We start from the raw sequence: 26904 nt of genomic DNA, 5'->3' as shown, positions 1-26904 counted from the left end.
ATGAAAAACCAAACGCTTGACATTCAGTGCGTGCAGTGTGCAGGCTCCTCAAGCCAAAAATGACTAGATGTATATAAATATAATTTTTTTGGGACAAATATATTTTTAAGGACTGTTTATGAACTATGGAGACAAAAAAAACTATCAGAATTTTGTACAGGCTCCTCAAGTCCAAAATGACTATATGTATTTACAGTATATATTTCCACAGCATATCTATTATAGTATATAGGTTTTGCTTACAGATACAATTTGCCTGCCTTATTTCTATTTTGAGGGTATTTTTGGTATAACCATGGTAGATTTCTATGTTAATGTTGTTACACTTTTTCTACTCAGTATAGATCGCATATGTAGGTAACACACGATAGCCTTTTTGTAGATTAATAGCATGTTTTATTTCTGCCCGATGTTTTTTCACACAGGTATCTCAACCCCTATACACACTGTCCTCGGCCACGGCCTCCTGTGTGGTATGTAAGCTTTTTATATTTGTTGTTCCTGACGAAATGAAGTAGTTCATGAAACGTTGCACTCACTCGGTGGTCCGGGTCATTTCTTCTTTGGATTAAAGTTTTGTTTCAATCTCCTGGAGAGCCATCCATTTGTTTCCTATATTCAGGGCCGGATTAATGGCCAAATGGGCCTGGGGCTGAAAATGAAATCTGTACTGAGAAAGGGAATAGCTATGTGCTGTGTGGGTCAAGTGCCACGTGGGTATGTACAGTACACCCCCTACACTATAAGCCCCACTAACTCCTTAAATACATAAAAAAATTAAAAGGCAACATTTTTGGGGAAAACTAGAACAACTATTTTAATACTTCTGATTATGGCTGACTGTGTGGCCAGTTAGGCAGCTGGTCATCATCATGCTGTCATGATGATGGGCCTATTTATATGTAGAGGCCTGGAGCTGTAGCTCCATCCGCTCCATTGTTAATCTAGCTCTGCCTATATTGCTATGATCGTGTGAAAGGGCACCCAGAGTGGCTGTAGACATTTAATGGAGTGCTAGCTATTCTGGTTATATATATATATATACTGTACAGATGCCGGTAGGCTGGTAGATGGAGATCCCGACAGGGTAAGTATTAACCCTATCCCTACCCATTTCCCCCCCCTAACTGTGCCTAAACCTAACCTCCCCCCTAGTGCCTCAGTCTAACCTCCCCCCAGGGATGCCTAAACCTAACCCCCCCTCCCCGCACACTAAACCTAACCCTCCAGGGGGGTGCCTAACCCTAACCTCCCCCCGGGGGTGCCTGATGCTAACCCCACTTCCCCTAACTCTAACTCTCCCAGGGGGGGGGCTAAACCTAAGTCCTCCCAGGAGTCCCTAAACCTAACCCTCCCCCCGCCGCGGCTAACAGCTTCTGACACCCGGCTTACCTACGTCCGGTATGCCGGGCATCGGGATTTCGGTGTGGGGCTAATGATAGGCATTGGTATTTAGATGCCTGTCATTAGTCCCATGCCGGGCTTTCACTGTCGAGAAGCCGGCGGTCAGCATTTCGTCCGACGGCTTCCTGACTACATCCCCTGTATTTAAATATATATATACAGTATATATATATATATATCCATTGATCGGCACTCCCAGTACAGGAAAAGCTTACCTTTATAGACACCCAGTGCACAAATGCCATCCGTCACCTGGAGCATGAGACACTCGGAGACAACTCACTTCCGGTGACATGTCGGAAGTGCGCAGTCAGACAAAGAATCCTCGTAACCAAACAACAGGACCACATGTGAAAGTAACATACCCACCACCAATCTGCAGATCAGAAAGATAAAAACAACAGCAAAAATAAAGCTGCAATACCAACTTTTTCCGAGTGTCTCGTGCTGCAGGTGACGGGCGGCATTTGTGCACTGGGTGTTAGTAAAGGTAAGCTTTTCTTGTACTGTGCTTTGTTCCATGATAAAGAGTTATTAAAGACCCAAAATGTCTGAGATATACATGGCCTTATGAAACTTATTTATTACTTTGTGAAGACCCAGGAGTGCTGCTGGTTTGTGTTTATGTTGTATATATATATACTGTTTGTGTTTGGGATGTGTAATATATGTATATATTGTGCGTATATATATATACATATATATATATATATATATATATACACTGTATATACGCTCAATATATACATATATTACAGAAACCAAATGCAAACAGTTATATGTGTATGCATATATAAATACATAGATATATATAGCTCAGGATCTATTTCTCAGGAAAATCCAACTATCTTATTTGAATCATGAAGTTGCAGTATACATGTCAATCTATTAAATGGTGCAAGAAGACAAATACTACATATCATAGTGTAGCTGCTCATGTTACTTGCAACCTTTCAGTGTTACTGTAGGTTAAGTGGCTTGCTCACAAGTTAGTAGCCCCAAGCATCTCTTTGTGTTAATCCCTAAAGGAGAAACTGCAAATATTGTTTACAAAGACATTTTGTGACCACTTCTGTGTTTGTAAAATTAGTTCTGCTAAGCAATAGCAGAACTACGAGCAAATGCTAGCATGATATAGATTGCGAAATCCGTGAGCCAGTTAGATCTCATTGATTAAGTCTGTAGATTTAAGGCATCATGTAAAAGGCAAAATCAAGAAAGGTTTAGCCTTCTAAATTAGTACTGCTTTAAATTTAATGTATATAATTAGCCACATTTACAGGTGGAGGTTCAAGGGGTTTCAGACACTGCACTCTGTATCTCAGAACTGCCAGCAAGGTTGTCTTGTAACAAACAACCTATCATGCACAGATCAAAGATTTAGCTCTATCAGAAAGATTCAATTAGCAATTTTAGCTGCATTAATTGGAGAATAACATCAACTGAGATTGATTTTGCTCAATGTATTGTAACACAGGGATTGGAGATTTGGATCACTGAAATGCAATATTATTAAAATATCCACAATATTGGAAAGAATATTTGAAAGTGTGAATATATTTGTAACAATATTACCTTGACCTCTACACTAATATTTTATCTAGGGTGAACCACTAAGGATTTTTATCAGTTCTCCAGACTTCACAATACACTTCATTAATTTATGATAATTTGAGAGAATGCTACCTAAACACTTTTTTCTGTTGTCAACTATGTAGCATTAAAATTACAAAGCAAAACTCAATCGATGATTTTGAAAGAACATGTAATCAGAAATTGCTGAATTATTATTATAGCTTGGTCCCATCAGAGGGGAGGCTTGACCAAACATGGCTGATTTGGCTTATGTCACTACCTCCCTGCTTAGATTGACAGAAGATATGCAGGGAGAATAAGCAGCGCTGTCCCATTGCTCAGGTACTGAACCAGCCTCACTGATCAGCAACACTCCACATTTTTATTCTGTAGAGCAGGAGAGACTGCCATTACACTCCTACCCTCTCTCCTCCTGGACAGTGTTTAAGACTTAGGGCCATATCCAATTAGCCACAATAAGTCCGTTTATGCGGAAAAGTTTCGCCGGTGACGTCATTTCGCCATGCAAAAAGTTTCCTCCGTATTCAATTGCAAATACTTTTTGCCGTTGCGGAAACTCAATGCAATGGGACCTGCAACAAATTTTCACCTATGAAAAGGTGTCGAAAAAAAGTGCAGAATTGGGGTTTTGGGGTACAAAGCTGCGGGAACCACCCTGCACCCTTGGGACAGTCCCCAAAGGTAATCTGCATCCAAAAAAAGTTTAAAAATGTATTTAGATTACCCCCAAAAAGTACTTTCGTTTTGGAGGTGAAAAAGTTCAAAGTTGGGGGACAGAGTTAAAAACTAGCGAAATAGACTCCAGGGGGGTTTCCAAGTATGCCCCAGGTATTTTTAAGTGTGCAGGTGCTTGTTGCAGGTAGATTTTTAATGATTTTTAAATGTTCACTTTAGCAGCTTAAAAATATGCTAGCACCCATTTTCATCTACCCAAATTTTGCTGGGACTACTTATTTTGAACAAAAAAACCTTGTAAATGTTATTCTTCACCACTTTTGCAAAGATGAGAAATACAGGTTGAGTCTCCAATATACAAATATTCCGAAATACGGAATATTCTGAAATACAGAATATTTTTAGCATTACTGAGATAGTGAAACTTTTGATTTTTGATGGTTCAATGTACACAAACTTTGTTTAAGGCACAATATTCTTAAAAATAAAGTAGAAAATTACCTATAGGCTGTGTGTATAAGGTGTATATGACACATAAATGAATTTCATGTATCTACACAAACTTTGTTTGAGCCACAAAATTATTGAAAATATTGTATAAAATTACCTTCAGGCTGTGTGTATAAGGTGTATATAATACATAAATGCATTCTGTGTTTAGATTTGGGCCCTATTCCTAAATCATTTCAATATGCAAATATTCCAAAATATTTTGGATATGTGAGACTCAACCTGTAGAAGCTATTGAGAGCATATAAGTACCCCAAATACTTCAGCAGGGCTATTCAGGGGTATCTACAGTGATTCCCTATGTCAGACCATCTTTTGGGGGGTGTCAGGCTCATTTCCCCAAATCTGACAGTAGCTTTTGCATATTACAGTTTAGCATGATCCCATTTTCGCCGATTTCTAATTGAATACGGCGGAAAGCAGGCATGGACGCAATACTTTTCCACATTGAAAACCAGCGAAGTGGTCGAAAAGTACTGCATGCGAAAAGTACGGGACTTTTCGCCGGGAATTGAATATGGTCCTTAGTGGGAGATGTATCAAACCTTGGAGAGAGATAAATTGGAGAGAAATAATATACCAACCAATCAGCATTTAACTGTAATTTTACAGGCTCTGTTTGAAAAAGGACAGTTAGAAACGAAAAGGTTGGTAATTTATCTCTCCCCGTTGTATCTCTCTCCGAGGTTTGATACATCTCCCCCTTATTCCCAAAGGCAGTAGGAAAGTGGCTAGTTCTGTCCAAATTAAGAAATGAAGGGCCCCATTTAATAACTGTACATAACCCCTTTAGAACTCCCAGGGTAATTTAAGATTACCGCTGTTTGTCACTGCATCGCTTTTGCCATCTTTAGATGGAGACACAACAGCAGCCTTTCCGGCTTCAGAGAAGCCTTCCAGGCACTCCCAGGTCCCTGCCAAGTTAAACAGTCATGCACGTGCGCAGAAGTCTGTCGCTGGCAGTGATAGGCTGTGAGCAGGTGAGCGGAGGACCCCGCTGATGAGGTAAGTAATGATAAGTTCCAGTAGCATTTTAGTTTGCGTTACAGCGATACTAAATTAAATATGCTGCTCGTATTTAGGTTCACTAATAAATGAGGCCCGCAAGCCAGAAGGACTTCATATCACAGTAACATACAGAAGGGAGGTTGCCCTAACATATTGCAAAAACGTGTCCTGAATTTAGCAGAGTCCTTCCCCTGTGTAAACACAGAGAGCCATTAAGATATGTTTTATCAAAGCTATTGAAAGCCCTCTAGTGTAACTGAAGGAAGCCATCAGATCAGAAAGGAGAAAACTTGCCTTTTTTAATTTAAATCATAGTTCATATTAAGAAAATGTAGTTTTCGAAACAGTAGAAAGTAAAAGATTTCCGAGATTTTCTTACTGCAGCCAAGACCACTATCCTTCATGGATTTTAGTGGTAGAATACTCACATACCCCTGCTAAGTCCTCTGAAAGTTTCACAATTCTCTTGAGCTTTAGGGAACGGATATGACTGCCTGGAACACCTTATTTACATTGTGCCCAGGGTTATGAATTTATAGATTGATATATGGGCCATATATCAATTGTTTAAGTATCTTACTGTTAGGTAACATATGGTATATGTATATGAGCAGAATTTCCCTGGAATTGTTATAAAGTAATTGCCGAATAGGAAATATAGATATAAATATATATATAAATATTTCATGATGTTAAGAGTTCAGCAGATGATCATAACGATTATTAAGTCACTGATTCATAACCAAATTCTCTTAGGAAACTTAAGCTATTTAATTATTGTGTAGATTGTTTGGTACTGTTAGGTGTAAGTAGTATAAAAGATAAGAAGCTGTTATTCATGATTAATGTGTTTAGTAGATAATTCATCTGTATTAGATTGCATATTTGATGTACATCAAAGTTGATGTTTAAGTAAGTGATAATCCAGTCAGGTTTCTGGCCAGGGATCGGCTGCCTCTCAACTATGTACCGGGGTCTTCGATCTCTGAGGCGGTCAGACGCCAGGCGCGCGGGTGAGTAGTGGACTGAGTATTCTTCCCAGGGTCTGCTAGGACCTCCATGCTGCGTCTCCGTGTTGCGATAGCATTTCATGGGCACAGCCATGTTGGTCTGTGTAATCTGATCTGGCCCCTCCAATGATAGTCTTGCGGTCACTCAGCTGATCTCTGCATCCAATGACGAGGAAATTGTGCAACTTCACTTCTCTAGTGATTATTTGCTGAGACTGCGTCCTAGGCTCCACACTAATCTTTAGGGTTCTCCAACAAGAAATCATTCCTTGTGTTACCCATCACTTTTCAGCATCTGGTTACCCAGTTACTTATCCTTTGCTATATAGTGTCAGGATCACCGGAGCTGTTACCCATCGCTATTCAGTGTCTAGATTCCCAGTACATTTCACTTCTCAACTACCTCCTCGATTCTGTCACTACCAGTTCCTACATTCTTAGTTCTGTCCCTTGTCTTCTCGCTTCTCTCAGATACCTAGTCTGGGGGCCGCGACCTGTTCACTTGGTGCAGCGAAACTCATATCCCGCTTGGTGGGGTCACTGGTGAATACCATCAAGTAGATTAGACTCTGCGCCTCAGAGTAGGCCTCGTCAACATATGGGAATAGCCTATGAGGAAGACTTATATATTGCCTCCTTGTATTTTACCATCAACTCACCCAAGCCCCCCAGCCACTGTACCCGCAACCGAGGTCAATCAACACCAGGGCCTGACAAATCTGAAGTTTGCATTTCTGGATGGGAGTTACATACAGTCATTTATATATTAACAACTGTTGATCACTGAGTTGGGGAATGGAGGTGTACTTGCCTCTCTGCCAGGGTGTGACCCAAGCCAAGAGTTGCAGCTGAAAGAAGGAGTCAGAAGGTGGCTCCACTGCAGAGGTAGCTTTCCCCTCCCCTTCCCCCCTTTACAGGGTATCACGCAAACCATTTTATTAAGAATAAAAGTTTGTTAATGACCCACTTATTTGTAATTTTCAGTGAAAACCTAAAAATGATCTTGTACAGTACTTATATTGTGTGCAGAGTTATATCACATTTTTCCTAGGGTTCTGCAAAGGTTTGGGCTACTATTGTGGTATTTTATATTCATGAATAGCAAGCAGGGATGTGCTGTCAGGTTAGGAAGGGAGGCGGAGCCTCCACCTGTCATACTCCCTCCCTATCATACTCCCTGTCATGTTCCAGAGTTTTGATATAAAAACTGTGTTTTTATTCATGTGTGCCTCCTAAGCCATTGACCTCATCACACATCACTGATATCAAGGTATTAGTCCCCCCTTTCTTATCTCACTGTGTGTAATAATTAGAGATGTGCAGTGCAGTTCCACTTACTGTAATTCTTTTTGCCAAATTAGTGCAAGTTCAGATTTATCTTATTGGCTATCCAAAACAGATGAGAGTTGGATAGCTAATAAGATGCCGTTTTCAGATCTGAATGGAATCAAGTAGAACCAAATTGCTCATCTCTAGTAATAATAATGTACTGTTTACCTGTTGTAATTTAAGTGTAAAATCAGACTATATTATATTCAGTAATGGATCAGGCTATTGGTCAGGATGATCATCCTCATACTAGCAGGATTGGTGCTCGTATTACTACTACTAGCAATACAAAGTCTTCTACTGGTGGAAGCAAAGTTCACGTGCGAAGAAGAAAGGGCCTGATTCAGAGCCGGATGCTATTTGCGCTCGCTCATTCAGAAAAAGGGGCTGGCTATTTAAATTGAGCTCTCGCTCTTTGCGGTCTGTTGACGCCTCTATGTCTGAGCGAGCGAACGAAACATGCGCTCGCTATTTTGTAAAGACGCCCCCTGGCCGCTCGCATCACACGTCATCTCCTATTTATTAGATTAATCGAGTACATCGAAAGGCGTCTGAACTGCTCGCAGTGGTTGGATTTTCCTACCGCAATCATGCGAACAGTTCAGGCTAAGAAACAACCAAGTGATGTGATTCCTACCGCAATCATGTGAACAGTTCAGAAACAACCAAGTGACGTGGCCGATGGCGCTGCTTTGTTAATTATGCACACCCTTAAAACGCCCATTTTGACTGTTTGGCACGCCTGCGTTCGGATCTCCACTCCCCGTTTTCAAGCACCTTCCCCTGTTACCACCCACAAACGCCTCATCCTGTCACTCAAATTAGCAGGCACTCGCAACTTTGCGAACACACGATTTCTGACTGCACTGACTGGTCGGCGCATGCGCATTACGACCCATACGCATGCGCAGATGTGCGATCATCGCTCGGAGCGACGAGCGGCCGCTTACGAGCGGCTCTGAATCAGGCCCAAAGTTTAAGCAAGGCCATTTCATAAACCTTGCTCAATGTCAAATAAAACACATCAGCTCTTAATGGTGTTACCTACAGTGAAGATGTCAGTGATGATGAATGTAGTGATTTGGACAAAATAAGGAAAATAGCTAACATCCCATATACCTCCCATAGTGGTAAAGAAAGGTTCAGGCCACATTTTGCTTGTCATGGTATAAGTAGAAACAAGCCCAGGTCAAAAAGTGAGTGGTCATGCTTCTCCTACAACTTTCCAACATTAGTTTCCCAATCTAAGTGTAGTAGTAATAGCGTGACTGGTGTCACCTCCAAAGCAGACATATTCATAACTGAAAATAACACTGAGGCCGAGGAACAAAATGAGTGTTCATAGAAGAATCCCGAGGAGAGTCTAAGGGTGCCCATGAGCGGCAATGTGTGTGTCAGACAGATCACATTTTGAAACTGTGAGAAGTCATGAGCAGCAACTCCTACAATTTCTAAATCATCTGAATTGTGAGGATTAGTATTAAGGAAGAGTTAGAAATTGAGGATGGAAATTTAGATGTTAAACTGCAACAGCAATATTAACCATCTAGGAACCTCCTCGCTAATACTTCATTTGCAACATAATCATGTAAATGGTTAATCCCAAATCATGTGCAATAAACAGTCCAGTAACATCTACTGTACCAGCAGCACAGTTAAATTCCTCATGCAATCTTCCCTGCCAACACCCTCATCATTGGCATCCTAAGGAACAGTATTAAGTAGTATCACTGGATCAGATAAACTCTGACTCCTGTAATGCAATCATAACTTCAAAGAAGAGTCCTGGGCACTAGGGTAGTTGCTGTTAGGGGTAGATTATTATCTAAGAAGGGAAACCAGAGAAAGACTAATTTCCATCAATTGTTTATCAAACAATCGTTTGAAAGGGGAAGCAAGTATGACAGCCATCACCCCACTGCACAGCTGATCTCCAAGGCCATGTCAGCCACGTTGGCACTTCATCTGCTTCTAAAGCCAAGGTTATTACTTCTATTGAAAAGAACATTGTACCCCTATCCACCTATCTACAAATACGTGGACAAGCGGCACCGGTCAAACAAAAGACTACATGATTTGTGACATTCCACTACAAAGGTGTATCACCCTCAGCAACAGCAGTAGCAGCATTGTTATCTTCATCATGATCCTCATTCTGTCACTGCGGCAGTACAAGCACACAATGCCAACTCATTCACGGGCAAGCTACATTATGTATTGCTGGCTTTACAAAGACACATACTGGGGTAAACTTGTTGCATACAATTTGTAGTGTAAAATTCAAATGGCTCACCCCACTAACCTCTCCTCTGAATTTCTCATATCTGATAATGGAGCCACATTGTGCATGCAATTCAAGTGGGCAATTTTAAACACATTCCATGCTTTGCCCACACAATAAACTTTCAGCTTGTAGAAATTTGCACCTTCTGCAAAAAAAATATGACCTGTCATACCATCAGCTAAAGCATGAAGTACAATTAAAGTGGAATCCCACACAAGTACAAGTAAAGTGGAATCCCACACTTTATACTTTTGCAATTGTATTACGCTGTGGTATGTGCATATCTCAAAACAGTTGTGCTTTGCTATATCAGTAATGTTGCATACTGACTCTACTTTACTTTCCAAAAAAGTTCTGTGCATGGACTCTAGTAACTTACTTTTGTATTATTGTTTGGTACGAGGTTACTCTCCTATTTTTGTATATCATCACAGTGCAATTATTTTTTCTTTCATCACTATTAGATGAAGAATAAAATATAGTTTCTTACACTGATGAAACAGACTGTGCAACAATATGGATGCCCCCCTAATCGGTGTCACTACTTATACTTGTTTATTCAAGAGTGTTTTCACATTCTGTATTTTTACCAATTTTATAGCACCTGCACTATTGTGTTTAGCCAGGACATGACTGTTTAGATGTTTTTCAATTTCGGAGCACCAGAGGCTGGATGGTGCTGCATCACTGAACACCACCTTGCTTCCTATTTTCTGTTTAGGCATTTAATAGTCACTTTGTGTTAGCTACATGGCTCTAGGATGGTATACAATCGGGAAGCTGGCTGCCTTAATACCTGCAGCCGGCTTCCCGACTGTCATATCCCGGCGAGGGATGAAATGCCGGGTGTCTAGATGTAGACGCCTGACATTTCCCCGATGCCGGGCGCTGCGAGCGGACAGCCACAGGGGGAGAGGGTTAGGTTTAGGGCTCCCAGGGGGGACTTAGGGTTAGGCACCCCCCCGGGAGGGTTAGCGTTAGGCTAGGGGGAGGGAGGGTTAGGGTTAGGTATCCCCGGGGGGGACTTAGGGTTAGGCACCCCCCGGGGGATTTAGGTTTAGGCAGCTGGGAAGGTGGGGGTTAGGGTTAGGCACTTAGAGGGGGGATTAGGGTTAGGCACCCCTAAGGAGGGTTAGGGTTAGGGGGTTAGGTTAGGTTAGTTAGTACTTACCTATCCATGATCGGGATTTCCAGCGCTGTTGGGCTTCCGCTGCCGGGAACTCTGCTGTTGTCGGCCAGGCGCTGCCGGGAATCGGTATTTCATACTGATTCCTCTAGGATAGCTCTCTCCTGCTTGAGCTAAGCATACGTCCATAGCCTGATTGTGAGGTACTTATCTTCTGCCAGAGATTACACTTACTACAGTTTCAGACTTATTGGTTTTGTACCTAGTGTTGTTTATTCTAATAAACTCTTTCACACCTTGCCCCTGTAGTATTTGTCAGCCTTCAAATTCTAGCATTGAATTAGTACTGTAACATAACTTTAAAAGCATGAAATTATATCACTTTGTTCTTTCCCAAAATATTTTCCGTTTAAATAATTATGGAAATTAGATTATTTTAAAACCTAGAACATTTTGTGATTTATAAATTCATGAATAAAGTGCTGCCTACATTAATTTACTCATAGTTTTATGTGAGCTAGGAATTATGCCCTTCGAGACAAATTCTTTACAGAAACAGTTTTCATTATACTTATTACATTAATAGCTGAATTACATAGTTACATAGCTAGTAATCTTAAAAGGAAATATGTCCATCAAGTGCAACTTTCTATAATAAAATTCTGCATATGTTGATCCTATTGAAGGGAAGCCCCCTCCCCCAGATGCATCTATTAATTTAACCTAGAATGGGGAAACCGTCCTTCATACACCATGAATGTCACTAAGAAGTAATCCCTACATCAAGCTGTCAGGACTCAGCCTGGAATTGGCTATTACTTACTGCAGTGCCGGCTTCCTCTCACTAGAAAGAGCGGTGAGACGTCAGGTGCGGTGGTGGGTGACACGCTGAGTATTCTCCCTGGGGCCTAGGTGACTTCCACGCAATCCTCCATATCAGAGTTCCCGCGGCGGCGGTCATGGGTGCAGTCATGTTGTTTGAATCACATGACAGTCTCTCATCCAACAGTAGCCTTGTCAGTTCTCAGCTGACTTCCTCCTCCATTGGACAGCTACCTGGGGGTATAAAGCAGGACTCCAGGTAACAGGAAGTTACCTGATCAACGTCACTATTTCCTTGATGGTTGCTGTTGCATTGTTTCCAGGCTCCACAAGCAAATCTCCCAATGATTATTCCCAGCGTTATTCCCCAGACTGTGTAATCAATACATCATCTATGTACAGATTTCAAATTCTCTACTACAGTGCTTTACCTGCATCTGGATCACCAGTGTGTGCACTCAGTACATCATCTGTGTACAGATTTCATGTTCTCTTTTACAGTGCTGCACCTGAGTCTGGATCACCAGTCTGTGGGCCTGATTCAGCAGTGCACTGTTTGGAAATCTGTGCAGGTGCCAGACCCGTTCTGCGCACGGAGGCATGTCACCGCCATTGTGGGGGAGGGAAGAAGCCAGGATCTCCGTCGGCTGACAGAGATTTCCTGGCCCCTTCCCCTAAACTGCGCCGGCCGGCTGCGGGACCCCTGGGTCACCGCTGCCGGCCGATGGTACGCAGATTAACCGATGCTGCGTTGGACAACGCAGCTCGGTTAAGTAATGCACAGGAGGCGTGATGCCTCCTGCTGCATTACCATATCTGCAAGGATCGCAATTGAAAAACTGCCTGCATTCAGCTTTGCAATTACAATGCTTACAGAATCAGGCCCTGTGTACTCAGTAATTATCCATGTTCTGATTTCAAGTTCTCTACTACAATGCTTTACTTGCGTCTGGATAACCAGTGCAGGGCCGGCTCGAGGCATGTTCGACCAGTGCGGTCGTACAGGGGCACCACCCCATAGAGGGCGCGTCCCTCCCAGCCATTCCCGATTTCAGAGGAACAGTCCCGTTTTTTCGGGCACTGCCCTGCTGTTCCACCAGCGGGACAAAGTGTCCCGCGGGCGGTCGGGAGGCTGGGCACCTCCACCGCCTTCAGCCCCAGAGAAATAGAATGAATGCCACGCGCATGCGCATGGCATCCATTCAGTGCAGGGGAGGGCTGGGGGCAGCCCAGCTACTGACGTAGTGCTGGGCTCATCCCCAGCCTGACGTTAAATGGGAGGTGTGCCATACAGGCATGCCCCAAATAGCGTCATTTAGGGGCATGGTCTATAATAATTTGACCACGCCCACTTGTAGTTCACGCGCGAGTTTGGGAAGTCCGTGTCCCTTGCAGTACAGGGCACGGCCCCTGCTTGAGCTGATCCTGCACCAGTGTGTGTACTCAGTCCATCATCCGTGTAGTGATTCAAGTTCTCAACTACAGTGCCTTACCTGTGCCTGGATCACCAATGCGTGTACTCAGTACTGAATCCTAGTGTTTCATTCCAGTGTTTGTCCTGCGTTAGTATCATCCTAATTGTACTCAGTACAGCATCAGATTACTAAATCTTAGTGACCTATTCCAGTGTTTACTCTGCACTAAGATTATCATTTGGTACTCAGGGATGCAGCAAGGAACGCACGCTAGCAGACGCACGCACCCGTATTCTGCGAGAATATGCTAATCAATGCATATGCACGGAGACCGCAGCCCCAAGATGCAGACGCCCAGCCCCATATTAAGCTGCCCATCTCCCTTTACTCACAGCCTGATCAGTACGCAAGATAGTGTAAACATCAGTAACATCGAGAATCATTGACCACATTTGCATAATAGTGGTTGATCAGACCTCGCGCAGGATCCTGGCAACTTCCTGTGTGCATGGAGTCTCATCACTGCGTCCGTCGCCGCACTGGATTAATTATGGACACCCCTAAAATGACGTCCCAATGCACAGGCATGCCTGCACTAGCCCGACCAACCCCCGTCACCACAAATGGTACTTCCTGTCAATCAGTATCGGAAGAGGTCTGCATGCACGATGTGTGTAGTCTGCGTACGCTTACCCGATCGCACTGGCTAGTTCGCGCACATACAGTGAGATGCATACGCATGCGCAGTACAAACATATCGACCAAGTGCATGCATTCTCTCCTTTGCGTTGCTTGCTGAATCAGGCTCTCTGTGTTATAGCAAGAAGTCAGTGACTGCTTCTGAGGAAACAGCCAGAGAGCATCCTAGATTCTGACATACAATAGAGAGAGCATCACAATTATTACCAAATACAGAGAATATCTTATTGACCAGAAACTAGTGCATTGTTACACCTGTGCTCCACTTGCACTGTCCTCAAGTTTACTTCACCATTGGAAGGATACACACCTGAGAGTGTATTACTTATCCGCATAGCTAAATACCTCCCTGAGATATCTAGATACAACTGCATTTTCAGTCAGATCCAACTCTGGCACCTCACTTTTCTCTATATTTAAATGGACCAGCATGCAAGAGTAGTAGTTACTTACTATGAGGCTAATTCAGAGGTGGACGTAGAAGCACCCACTGCAGCATCTATTGGTGGTTGCCAATCTACGATTTTATACAAATGTGAGCTATTGAATGTCTGTTCCTGACACACTCATGACACTCCAATAACATATCAATAAGATGGATGTGCACTATCTTTGTGTATGCGCTAAGACACCTCCCTGTCACCGCCTAGGATCGGCCACTACATTTTCAACCCACGTCTCCTTGTGTGCGTGGACACAATTGGGATGCATCCGCAGTAGCAATACATTGGTGTACAGAGGGCCTGATTCAGATCCGGTCGCAAGCGCTCGCAACCGGATCGATGGTGGCCCAGTACGCATGCGCACGACGGAGTCGGGGGGTGGCTGCCCAGACGGAGGCATTCCCATGAGAATACCTACCGTCTGGGGGCGGCCAAGTGATGTCAGTGGGAGAGCTTTCGGCTCTGTTTGAGCTGAAAGCTCTCCGGGGCTTGAGGCAACGAGACCCTACCACAAGGGTCTCGTCACAAGCCCGATGGTCGCGATGGTCTTGACCATCGATACCATCTTCCTGGCCGCTCGCTATAGCTGTGGGTGGTCACGCAAAACTATGCGAGTGGCCAGGAGGCCATTCTTTAAAAAAAAAAGGCGTCCCTGATTCTGAGCGATCGGCTCTAAATCAGGGCCAGAGTTGTATGACATTGCTAGTACATACACCTCTGAATTAGGCTCTAGGGGCCTGATTCAGACCCACTCGCAAGCGGCTGTCCGCTCGCAAGTGGGTCGATGGTGTGCACTGCGCATGCGCACGATGGAGGGAGCTCCGTCGTGCGCATGTGCCAGACGCGACGAGCGAAGGACTTTCCTTCACTCGTTGTGTCTGATCAAAGGGGGTGTGCTGTTGATGTTGATTGACAGCACGCCCCCTTTGGTGGGCGTGCCGGGGGTGTGCCTCCCAGACGGGGGCGTTCCCAAGGGAACGCCTAGCGTCAGAAGCCGGCCCACTGACATCACTAGTGATGTCAGTGGGAGTGATTTTGGCTCTGATAGAGCCAAAATCACTCCGGGCCTTGCGGTTGAGAAACTCAACCGCAGGCTCCGGCTCGCAGTGGCGATGGTCGCGATGGTCAAGACCATCGCGGTCATCAACCTGCATGCTCGTATAGGCTGTGGGTGGTGACCCACAGCTATACGAGCGTCCAGGAGGACGCTCCATAATTATGGAGGACGGCCCTCATTCAGAGCGTGCGCTCTGCTCAGAGCGTCCGGCTCTGAATGAGGGCCTAAGACTCAAGAGTCCTATGTGCTGAAAACTGAGAGCCAAGGGCTGGTGTTACCCTACTCCTTCCTGTCCTCCGCATCTGCCCCCTTACTGCACTTGTTTCTCCTTCTTCATCTTAGTCTACCTGCATTCTGGAGCCTGGTAATTTTACTCATGTTCTTCCCATAAGATACCAGTTGCTATCCCTTTCCCTACAGCTTTTCCATGCTCTGAGTCTATCTACCTCTCCAGCACTATTAATATTGCCTGTTATGAGTTTTCCCACTGGCACACATCGCACATATTGGAGAATGTGAAGGAAGGATAAAAGCAAAGAAGCAGCAGCTGAAATAGAAAAGGATGAAAAATTATAAAGATAGATTCAAATAGGAAGAAGAAAGATGGAGTTAAACTGCAGATGCTGAAAAATGGTCCAACATTGCCTTATTTCCTCTTCTTATTCTCCAAGGGACACTACCTGGTATTAGGCACAAAAAATGGGCCATACAACCTGTCTGACATTTGTGCCAGCCAGGTGTATGAATCATACAGCAATTTATTTAACAAAATGTTAGCAACTACTGTACATGTGCTGTGCTCCTCCATTTGGAGTTCAGCACATAGGGCCTGATTCAGAGCCGAATGCTCTGACCAGACCGCTCGCTCTGAATCAGTGCCCTCCTCCATGAAAATGGAGCGGCCTCCTTGTCACTCACATAGCTGTGGGTGACAACCCACAGCATATGCGAGCGTCCATGATGATGGTCGCGATGGTCTTGACCATCGTGACCATCGGACTTGCGACGGAGACCCTGCGGTAGGGTCTCGCTGCCGCAAGCCCTGGAGTGATTTTGACTCTATCAGAGCCAAAATCACTCCCACTGACATCACTACTGATGTCAGTGGGGCCGGCTTCAGACGGTAGGCGTTCCCAAGGGAACGCCTCCATCTGACAGGCACGCCCACCAAAGGGGGCGTGCTGTCAATCAATATCGACAGCACGCCCCCTTTGGTGCGAGACCGGGAGCGATGGAGAGCCCGTCGCTCGCTGGGTCTCGTGCATGCGCACGACGGAGCTCCCTCCGTCGTGCGCATGTGCAGTGGGGGAACATCGACCCACTTGCGAGCGTCCTGCACTCACGAGCGGGTCTGAATGACCCCATAATCCTTTGTTGTCCAAGAACAGGATTTCAGCACATGAATTGCCTCATTCAGAGGCATCCACAGTCCTGTTAGCATCTTTATGCTAATGATGCGATCAATTCTGTTCCTACGGAGATGCCCCCCTGCAGTGGCGCTAATCCGTCTTGTTGCACCATCGGTCGCACCATTAAAACTTACACCAGCCCTATGCAGGTGCAATTTCTCCATCCTGTGTCAGCGACAAGCCTACATCTTCATAACCACCCCCATTACCTCCCAGGAACACCCATTGAAATCTTCGTCTCTTGTATCCAAAGTAGTTCTGCGTCTCCTGGCAGTAACCATTAACGATATTGAATTAGAACCTCTATATACCCCTGCCTATACCTTCTAATATCTTACCTATAAACCTCTAAGGATGACGCTAATTTGCGTACGCAGTCATACAGTAAATAAAGACTTCAGACCTAGAATCTGTGGTTCCAAAGCACAAAGTATTATTCAAGTAAAAGTACAGCAGTTACATGCTATGATCCTCATATAATCTTAGCGCAAAGAGATTATACAGACCCAAGTACAATTATACATACGCAGCGCTCTCTGGTCCAGATGTTAAGCATCAGCAAGAAACCCCTCGTCAATCAGCATTCAGCACAAAGAACAGGAACCCAGGGTCTGAGAATATTTATACCCCCAGAAATAAACAACACAATAGAGAAGTTTGTTGCTAATACCATTGGTTGTAATGGAGAGGGCATATGTTACAATGTATTTAACAGGTTGATTCAAATAGACACAACCCAGCCTCTAACAACTGGGGGTCTCTGGTTTCCTGCCCCATGCAATCATCCTAACAGTTGTTCATATTATGTACATTTTGTTGCTTGAAGTCTCTGCGGTCCATAAGTTAAGGATGCATGATGCGATCTCCACACCGATGGTACCGGAATACTGTTGAGAGAGTACGCATCAGTACAATTCCAAACATGGCTTACTTATCACGTATAAAACCTTAGTTACGAAATAACCTTTATTTCATAGCAATTATAGTAAATGTGCATATTTGAATCTTATACCTTAAAGCTTCTTAAACCTTTTATGTGAATATGTAATGTGAAAGTATGCGGGGTGTGATGTAAAGACGCTAGTTAACTTGGGGCAGATGCGGGTGCATGAAGCTGATAAACAGCATTTTCATACAGGATCTTATGCATTCGCTAATATGCGATTAGTTACCAGCGCAATTGTGCGTATTAATGTGTGTATGAGAAATGGTGCACTTAAATCTCACTTAAACTAAGTGAACACCTAGCAGTGTGGAATGCTGAGCCTTACAGTTCCACACGCCCTCCTCTCTCAGCAGCCCCCACCCTTCCCAGACTCAAAAGTAAAGTCCTTTTTTCTCCCAGGTTCTTGTGTAAATGCAAATTAGCACAGTTACAAGACCCAAACCTCAGATAACACTCTTGGCTTTGAAGGTATTTTATTGCAGGAAGCCTGCTAATGTAAGGTGATTCGAGCAGGGCCACCTGGAGTGAGAGCAGACGTTATGTCCAGGAAGCTTGTCTACACAAGCACAGTTGTCACGTGGCCATTTGCTCTGTTCAGCTAATGCAATCCAATTTTGACATACTGTAAAGCCATTTCTGAAATATATCCTTTAGGGGAATTATAATGATATACACTTTATCCAGAGCACCCAAACTACGTAAAGTCATGAAATGGGCTTTTGGTGAATCACCGTAACTTATGGCAATGGTCACAGATGCAATCGCATGATGCTAATAGTAATATCGCCACATGTACTAAAGTGTGAGTTTATCTAAAATGGCGCTTAGGCGGCCATTCACAAAATGGCGTCTTGCGATCTCATTTCCAAGATGGCGTCTTGCGGCCAGTCGCAAGATGGTGTCGCTGTGATTCAATTTTAAACTGATCTTGTCTCAGTCAATATTCCAGCTTCGACAGTATCAGTATGCATGTGCAGTGCAACTCGGAAGTATTTCCAACATTGGCCAAATGCGTGCATGTCGGCATTGTGTGCAGTTATCGTGCACCTCTGAATCAGTCCCAAAGTTACTACGCAATGGTGCAGTATAGTGCATGTTCTTCCAGAGTTGCATTATGTATGTAGGTGAGGATGGCAGGGAGTTTATATCAGCAGGATCTGCACCACATGTAATAAGGTGGCTGATTAATGGGGAGGGGCCTAGTTTCATGGACCAGAGTAATGTAGGCGATAGCCACTGATAAAATAATTGTAAAGAAAGAAAATACACATTTTGAAAAGAAAATAAAGCTTTAAATGGCCTCATGGCCCCAGGACCCTGGTAAAACATTTGTGTTAAGTGTTCTTATAAATATACAACATGGGTATACAGTATATGCCTGAAAATGGATATATTAAAAAAATCACTAGATATTATAGATTAAATAATAAACTCACTCATATTTAAAATATTGGATATAAAGCAATTGCATTAATATGTACTGTAGTTCTCATTTTGGTTCCATTAATATTTTTGAACATGTATGGGTCTGATGAAGTCTTCATGATGAAACACATAGGGAGGCTTCTCATGTCTTGCCATCTGCTAAATATTCTGTGAACCTTTCAAACACCTTTGGCACATATGTATAAGGATCCAACATCCATCTGGAAACAGTGGGCTCTGGGAATTGAGGATAAACCTCAATTTGTAATTAAATTGTGAGCAGATTAAGGGCCTGGTCCTGAGTTGCACGCAATGCTGATGTTTAATGGAGTAGAGCTATTTTTTGCTACTATGCATGCACGAAAATCCCTAAACAATCCTATGGTGCAGTTGCGATAGAGATGTATTGGAAATGTGCTGGGCATTACTGGGCAGCAGAGGTGTAGCTTGGAGCTCTTGTGCCTGGAGCAGATGCATGCTATTGTGCCCCCCACCCACTTCAAGTGATAAAAAGCCAACAAGGGCAGTGTCACACTGGGGCTTGAAGGGCCCATTGGAGAATTCAATAATAGGGGCCCATGAAACAGTGCAACAAATTTCAGCATGCCACTCCATTCCTGTAACCACAGTTTGATCTGAGCACAATAACCTTAATTACATTTATTTCCACTCGTTTCCAGTCAATTTTGACCACCTCACAGCTCACTATATTGTTTTCATTCAGTTTAGGCCCATAACTTGCACCAAGCTAGCTGGCTGACTAAGCTAAGCGGCAGCAGTGGGCAGCACAAAAACGTGGCAGTTCAACTTCCAACATGGCACATCAGGAAACAAATGTTTTTATTATTCAAGAGAGGCCTAAGGGAGTTGGAGTATGTATGTAGTTGAAGGCAGGGCAGGGACAGGAAGGGTTGATTGGTAGTAAATTTAATTAAATTTTTTGATTCTGAAGAAAATTTATGAGGGAAAAGGGGGAGGAGGCATTTACTAAAAAAATATTTGACACGTTCACATCAGTCCTTGACACAGAAGAATCCTTGAGGGCCATGCCTGCTGCTGCTGTTGCTGGGAGTGGATTTTCTCATCCCAGAAGGGGACCAGGAATACTTCTAGTAGTCCTTTCCACATGAAAAAGCATTTCCCAACCTGTACAGGAACATGAAAAAAAAAAACATAGTAAGTTAGTGGCCTCAAAGTGCCACTTAACCAGCACAGATATGTGGACAAGCGTAAGATCTATGATTTAAGGTAGGGGTAGCCAACCCTGGTCCTCGAGTGCTACCAAAAGTACATGTTTTCCAGGTCTCCTCACAGAATCACAAGTGTAATAGATAATTAACTCCACCTGTGGATCTTTACAAATAAGTTGGTGAGTAATGAATACACCTGTGCACCAGCTAGGAGGTCTGGAAAATGTGAACTGTTAGTAGCTCTCGAGGACAGCGGTTGGCTACTCCTGAGTTAAGGCCCTATGTTGTGTCTTTCTTGAGAATCCTGCACCTGCTTTTGCAGCTAGGAGTGGATTTTCATCCCAGAAGGGGACCAGGAAGAGTGCTTTCCAAAAACATTTGACTTAAATAATCCTTTGCAAGCCTTCTGTAAAGGCATTTCCCAACCTGTACAAGGACATAAAAAAAAACATTGTCATTGTACTCACTGTCCACTTAACTGGAGCAGATATTGTGGACAAGTGGAACAGAGTAGCAATGCAACATTTAAGATTTAAGGTTTAAGTCTTATGTTGTGTCTTTCTTGAGAATTCTTGAGCGCCATGCCTGCTGCTGGGAGTGGATTTTCATCCAAGAAGGGATGAAGACATTGTTTTTTCTTCCCAAAGGACACAGATCTGAAGAGATGTGAATAACTACTGTCAGGAAAAAGAGGCAATTTGGAGTTACACAAAATTTCCTTTACTTTACTTGAGCTGCCCACCGACCAGTGTGTTCTCAGAAAAAGTTTTCAGCACAGCCGGGGACCTTGTCAGTGATCAACCTGAGACTACTTCTCCAAAATGTGGAAAAGATGATGCCCATCAAAATGAACTACAAATTCTACGGGAAAGACCTTTGCCATCAATTACCTGCAAAATTTACAGAGGCACCTGCAGGGCCGTAAGGAGGGTGATGCGGCCAGTGCCTCCGCACAGGGCGGAATCCTCCAGCGGCACCGGCCACATACTTCTCTGCGCCGGAGGTCTGCAGGAAGAGACCTCCGGAGCGCGCCGCACAGTGAAAGTCGGCGTAGGATCCCGCCCTCCCTCCTCCCCTCAGAAGGAAAGGTAAGCACTCAGGGGGGGAGGAGGGGGGCGGAGAGTGAGCGAGAGGGGCGGCAGTGCTGCACAGGGTGCACTGCCATCCAGCTACAGCGCTGGGCACCTGTAATGCTGGATTCCAGCGGGGACAAATTAATATTGTGTCAAGAAGATGATGTATACATCACCCCAGATTATACAATCACCCAAGCCTATATCATCATTCCATCCTGTGTTGTGTATAAATTACAGCAGCACTCCCTGTTAGATTGGGGATTCATTGTCCACTTTAGTGGATGTGAGCTCCATTTTAATCCATATCTTCCCCACACCCCCTACACATCTTCTGACCTGGCCTACATGAGGAGCAGCTACATTCTGGCATATGGTTGCATGGAGTTGCCCCTCTGAATCACTGAAATTCAGGTTGAGGGGCCATGTGTAGGTAGTAGGGACACTATAATCAGAGAACGCAGTTTTAGCTGCTTTATTCCAATTTCTAAACAATATCCTCTATTTTCACCTTTGAAAATGTTTATGCAAATCTCAGCAGAGGCTTTTGTGATGCCTACATACACAGAGAGAAAAAAAGCACATTGATTGATTGATAAATTAATTATTTTTTGGGGGGCACTTGGGAGGGAGAGCACCCGAATGAGGCACCAGCCTCTTGATAAACGACACAGGTAGCACCCCTGCGCAGCCAAGTTGCTGATAAATGTGGCTAACGTGTACACACACACACACAAAAAAAGATTGATTGATTTAATTTTTTTGGTGCACTTGGGAGGGTGAGCACACAAATGAGGCAGCAGCCTCTTGATAAACAACACAGGCAGCAACCCTGTGCAGCTACATTGCTGGTGATAAGTGTGGCTAACGCGCGCACACACACACACACAAAAAACACATTGATTGATTTTAATTGAATTAATAAATTTTTAGCACCCAAACGAGGCAACAGCCTCTTGGTAAATGACACAGGCAACACCCCTGCACATCTACACTGCTGATAAATGTGGCTAATATGCACATGCACACACAAATATTTTTTTTTCCACTGGTGGTGTGGCTAACACGCACACACAAAAAATTGTTTTTATATTTTTTCACACTGGGGTGAAGAAGAACACCCCTGATGGACAAAGCACCCCTTGGACAACACAGCAGGACAGCCAGCCAGCCCCTATGAACAACAGCCAGCCAGTCCCTATGGACAGGACAACAGCCAGCCCCTATATGGTATGGATTATGGACAACAGCCAGCCAGCCTCTATGGACAACAGCCAGCCCGCCCCTATTGACAGGACAACCTCGCAAGTCACAACAGTCAGCCAGCCCCTATATGGACAACAGCCAGCCCCTATGGACATTAAGCAGCAAGCCCCTGAGTGACAACACAACTGTAGCCAGCCCTATTATGCTCAACAGCAGCGCAACACAGCTTCCATCTCCCTCCCTCTTCACTCTCCACAGCCTGAAATAAAAATGGCGGCGATCGCGGGACCTTTATACAATCCAAAACCCGCGAGAATCTGACAGCAGGATGATGACGTTTTGCCTCGTTTTGAGATCCGAGTCAGACGGGAAAACCCGAGCCGACTCGAATCTGACTCGGATCCCCTAAGTTCGGGTGGGTTCGGATCTCTGAGATCCAAATCCGCTCATCGCTAACACAAACACACACAATCAACAGTCACTCATTGTCTCATACAAAGCAGTCTCTCTTACACACACACAACAGTCACCCAATGCCTCACAGGCACACCCACACACATACACACACATATATAGCAGTCAGTCATTGTCACACAGACACAGCAGGCACACAGCTGTCACCAATTGTCACACACACACACAACAGTAACACACACATAGCAGTAAGTCACTGTCACACACAGACAAGGCATCCATTGTCTCGCATACACCCACCCATATACACACACAATGCACCCTATGCGTCCTCACCACTAGTGCTCTCACCTAGAGGCACCTCACAGGCTTTGTGCAGCTGGCTGTGATGGGCTCTCTCCACTTCCTTCTCCAGGGTTCAGTCTGGGGCCAATGTGTCTGCCTCCTGGTCAAGGGATTCGGAGCAGAGGTAATGAGGAGGAGCAGACGTGAGGTCAGGGGGCACAGAATGTTCATAGGAAGAGCTGCTCCCCCTGACGCTACTTCTTTGCCAAAAATGTCCGCGTCCAGGAAAGTAATAAACTACCGTCAAGTATCGTATAACACAAATATAGATAGCCCCATTCTGGCACCCCCACCAGTAGCCGGCGCCTGGAGCACCTTTTTCACTGGCTCCTCCCTCGCTATGCCCCTGCTGGGCAGTGACTGGGAGTTGGCTATTCAGATGCATAAAAATGGTCACCTGAACTGGTTACATAAACAGATGCTTACTCCTACTGGGGGCCAGACTCACATGAAAATTTGGCATCTGCCATAGGGATAGTGCAAGTTTCGATGGTGTGACCGTTGGTGGCATCTATAGATGCTCAAAGTCGGCATCTCAGTCCTTGCACAATCAGACGCACGCATATACACTAAGGGAAGGGCTGATACCAGCATTAACATAAAATCGCAGATGCGACTACAACAAAAGTTGCTAAATGATTGCAGCAGCTGCCTCAAATAGTGGGGTTAGTTTTAATTAAATGAATAAAGATCTTTTTATTTGTAATACACAAGATCAACCAGTATATGTGTGTTCTTTTCTCCTTTCAGGTAATAGGGATGAAGAATATATTGCACAAATAGTGTGATTTGGGGGATCTGGAAAAGCAGTAAAACAGATAATCATACAATATTAGACTTTAAAAGTAAGCTGGAGTTCGACCCAATAATTACTAGGGGTGTGCACCGGCCACTTTTCGTGTTTTGTGTTTTGGTTTTGGATCTGGATCTTTCTTCGTGTTTTGGATCTGGATTGGTTTTGCCAAAACTACCCTTCCGTGTTTTGGGTTCTGGGTTTTGTGTTTTGGATCTGTATTTTTTTTTTAAAAAGCATAAAAACAGCTAAAATCACAGAATTTGTGGGTTTTTATGCTCCTATTCAATTATTAACCTCAATAACCTTCATTTCCACTCATTTCCAGTCTATTCTGAACACCTAACACCTCACAATATTGTTTTTATGGCCAAAAGGTTGCACCGAGGTAGCTGGATGACTATGCTAAGCGACACGAGTGGGCGGCACAAACACGTGGCCCATCTAGGAGTGACACTGCAGTGGCAGACAGGATGGCAGTTTGAAAAACTAGGCCCCAAACAGTACATACTGCAAAGAAAAAAAAGAGGTGCAAGATGGAATTGTCCTTGGGCCCTCCCACCCACCCTTATGGTTGTATAAATAGGACATGCACATTTTAACAAACCAATCATTTCAGCGCCAGGGTCTGCCACATGACTGTGGCTGAAATGATTGGTTCGTTTGGGCCCCCACAAAACAAGCTGGCAATTAATGTGTCCCTGCACAAACTGGCTCTACAGAGGCAAGATGTCGTCCTCATCCTCCTCATCGACCGATTCCTTGGATAAAACAAGAAAAAGGGATTTAGGTGTCCCTGGACTGCTTACGGTCTTAGCCAAAGTTTCTGAACTTGACAGTAACTTTTTATGAACGCGCTGCAGGTGCCGTATAAGGGAGGATGTTCCTAGGTGGTTAACGTCCCTACCCCTACTTATTTCATCTTTACATATGGTACATATGGCAAGACAGTTGTTGTCCGGATTTGGATAGAAATATTGCCAGACCAAAGAGGTGGAATGTTTGGTCTTCTGCCCAGGCATGACTGTGATGGGCTTTTTCATCCCACGGACAACAACTGTCTCCCCCGGAGCCTGATTTAAACAAACCACATCACCATCAGAATCCTCCTCGCCAACTTCCTCTTCAGCGCCAGGTATACCAGTATCCTCATCCTGTTCTACTTCAACAGTGACATTTTCAATTTGCATATCAGCAAGTGGACTGTGGGTGCTCCTTTCAGCACTTGCAGGGGGCGTGCAAATGGTGGAAAGAGCCACCTCTTCCCATCCAGTGCTGGGAAGGTCAGGCATCGCAACCGCCACCACACTTGGACTCTCCTTGGGGATTTGTGATATCTTCTTAGAACGCACAGTTCTTCGCTGTGCTTTTGCCAGCTTAACTTGTTTGATTTTTTTAGCGGGAGGAGGGCTTCCATCATCATGTGAAGCTGAACCACTAGTCATGAACATAGGGAAAGACCTTAGCTATTCCTTGCCACTCCGTGTCATAAATGGCATATTGGCAAGTTTACGTTTCTCTTCAGATGATTTAAATGTTTTTTTTAAGGTCATTATCCTGAACTTTGTCATTTGGGATTGTATGTGCCCTCTACTATGACATTGGGCATCGGCCTTGGCAGACGACGTTGATGGCATGTTATCGTCTATGTCATGACTAGTGGCAGCAGCTTCAGCACTAAGAGGAAGTGGTTCTTGATCGTTCCCTATTTTATTTTTATCGGAGAAAGTTTGGTCCTCCATTTATGTCATTTTGATTTGATATATACGTGCGGCTAAGGCGCACACAAACACAGAAAATATTTTTTTATTTTTGCTGGAGAGTAGTGCACTTTGTGGGTTACACCACCCTTTAAGAAATGAGCCAGCCGGCTCTTTACTTATGGGACACAGGCGCACGCTTGACGCTGCTCCTTTGTTGATGCACGTGCGGCTACAGTGCACACAATTCACAAACACAGAAAATATATATTTTTTTTGTTTGGAGTGTACTTTGGGGGTTACAGCACCCTTTAACGGACAAGCCAGCCGGCCCTTTACTAATGGGACACAGGCGCACGCTTGGCGCTGCTCCTTTGTTGATGCACGTGCAGCCACAGTGCACGCAATTCACAAACACAGAAAAAAAATTTTTATTTTGTTTGGAGTGCCCTTTGGGGGTTACAGCACCCTTTAGTGGTCAATCCAGACGGCCCTTTATTTATGGGACACAGGTGCACGCTTGGCACTACTTTGTTGATGCACGTGTGGCTACTGCGCACACAATTCACAAACACAAAAAAATATATTTTTTTATTTTGTTTGGAGTGCCCTTTGGGGGTTACAGCACCCTTTAGCGGTCAATCCAGCCGGCCCTTTATTTATGGGACACGGGCGCACGCTTGCCACTACTTTGTTGATGCACGTGCGGCTACTGCGCACACAATTCACAAACACAAAAAAATATATTTTTTTATTTTGTTTGTAGTGCCCTTTGGGGGTTACAGCACCCTTTTGTGGTCAATCCAGCCGGCCCTTTATTTATGGGACACAGGCGCATGCTTGCCACTACTTTGTTGATGCACGTGCGGCTACTGCGCACACAATTCACAAACACAAAAAAATATAATTTTTTATTTTGTTTGGAGTGCCCTTTGGGGGTTACAGTACCCTTTAACGGACAAGCCAGCCGGCCTTTTACTTATGGGACACAGGCGCATGCTTGGCGCTGCTCCTTTGTTGATGCA

The sequence above is a fragment of the Taudactylus pleione genome, unplaced genomic scaffold (genome assembly GCF_031769625.1).
Source record: "Taudactylus pleione unplaced genomic scaffold, aTauple2 ptg000041l, whole genome shotgun sequence".
NCBI lineage: Eukaryota > Metazoa > Chordata > Amphibia > Anura > Myobatrachidae > Taudactylus > Taudactylus pleione.
The sequence above is the reverse complement of the archived record's forward strand: the minus strand, read 5'-3'. Positions refer to the sequence as shown.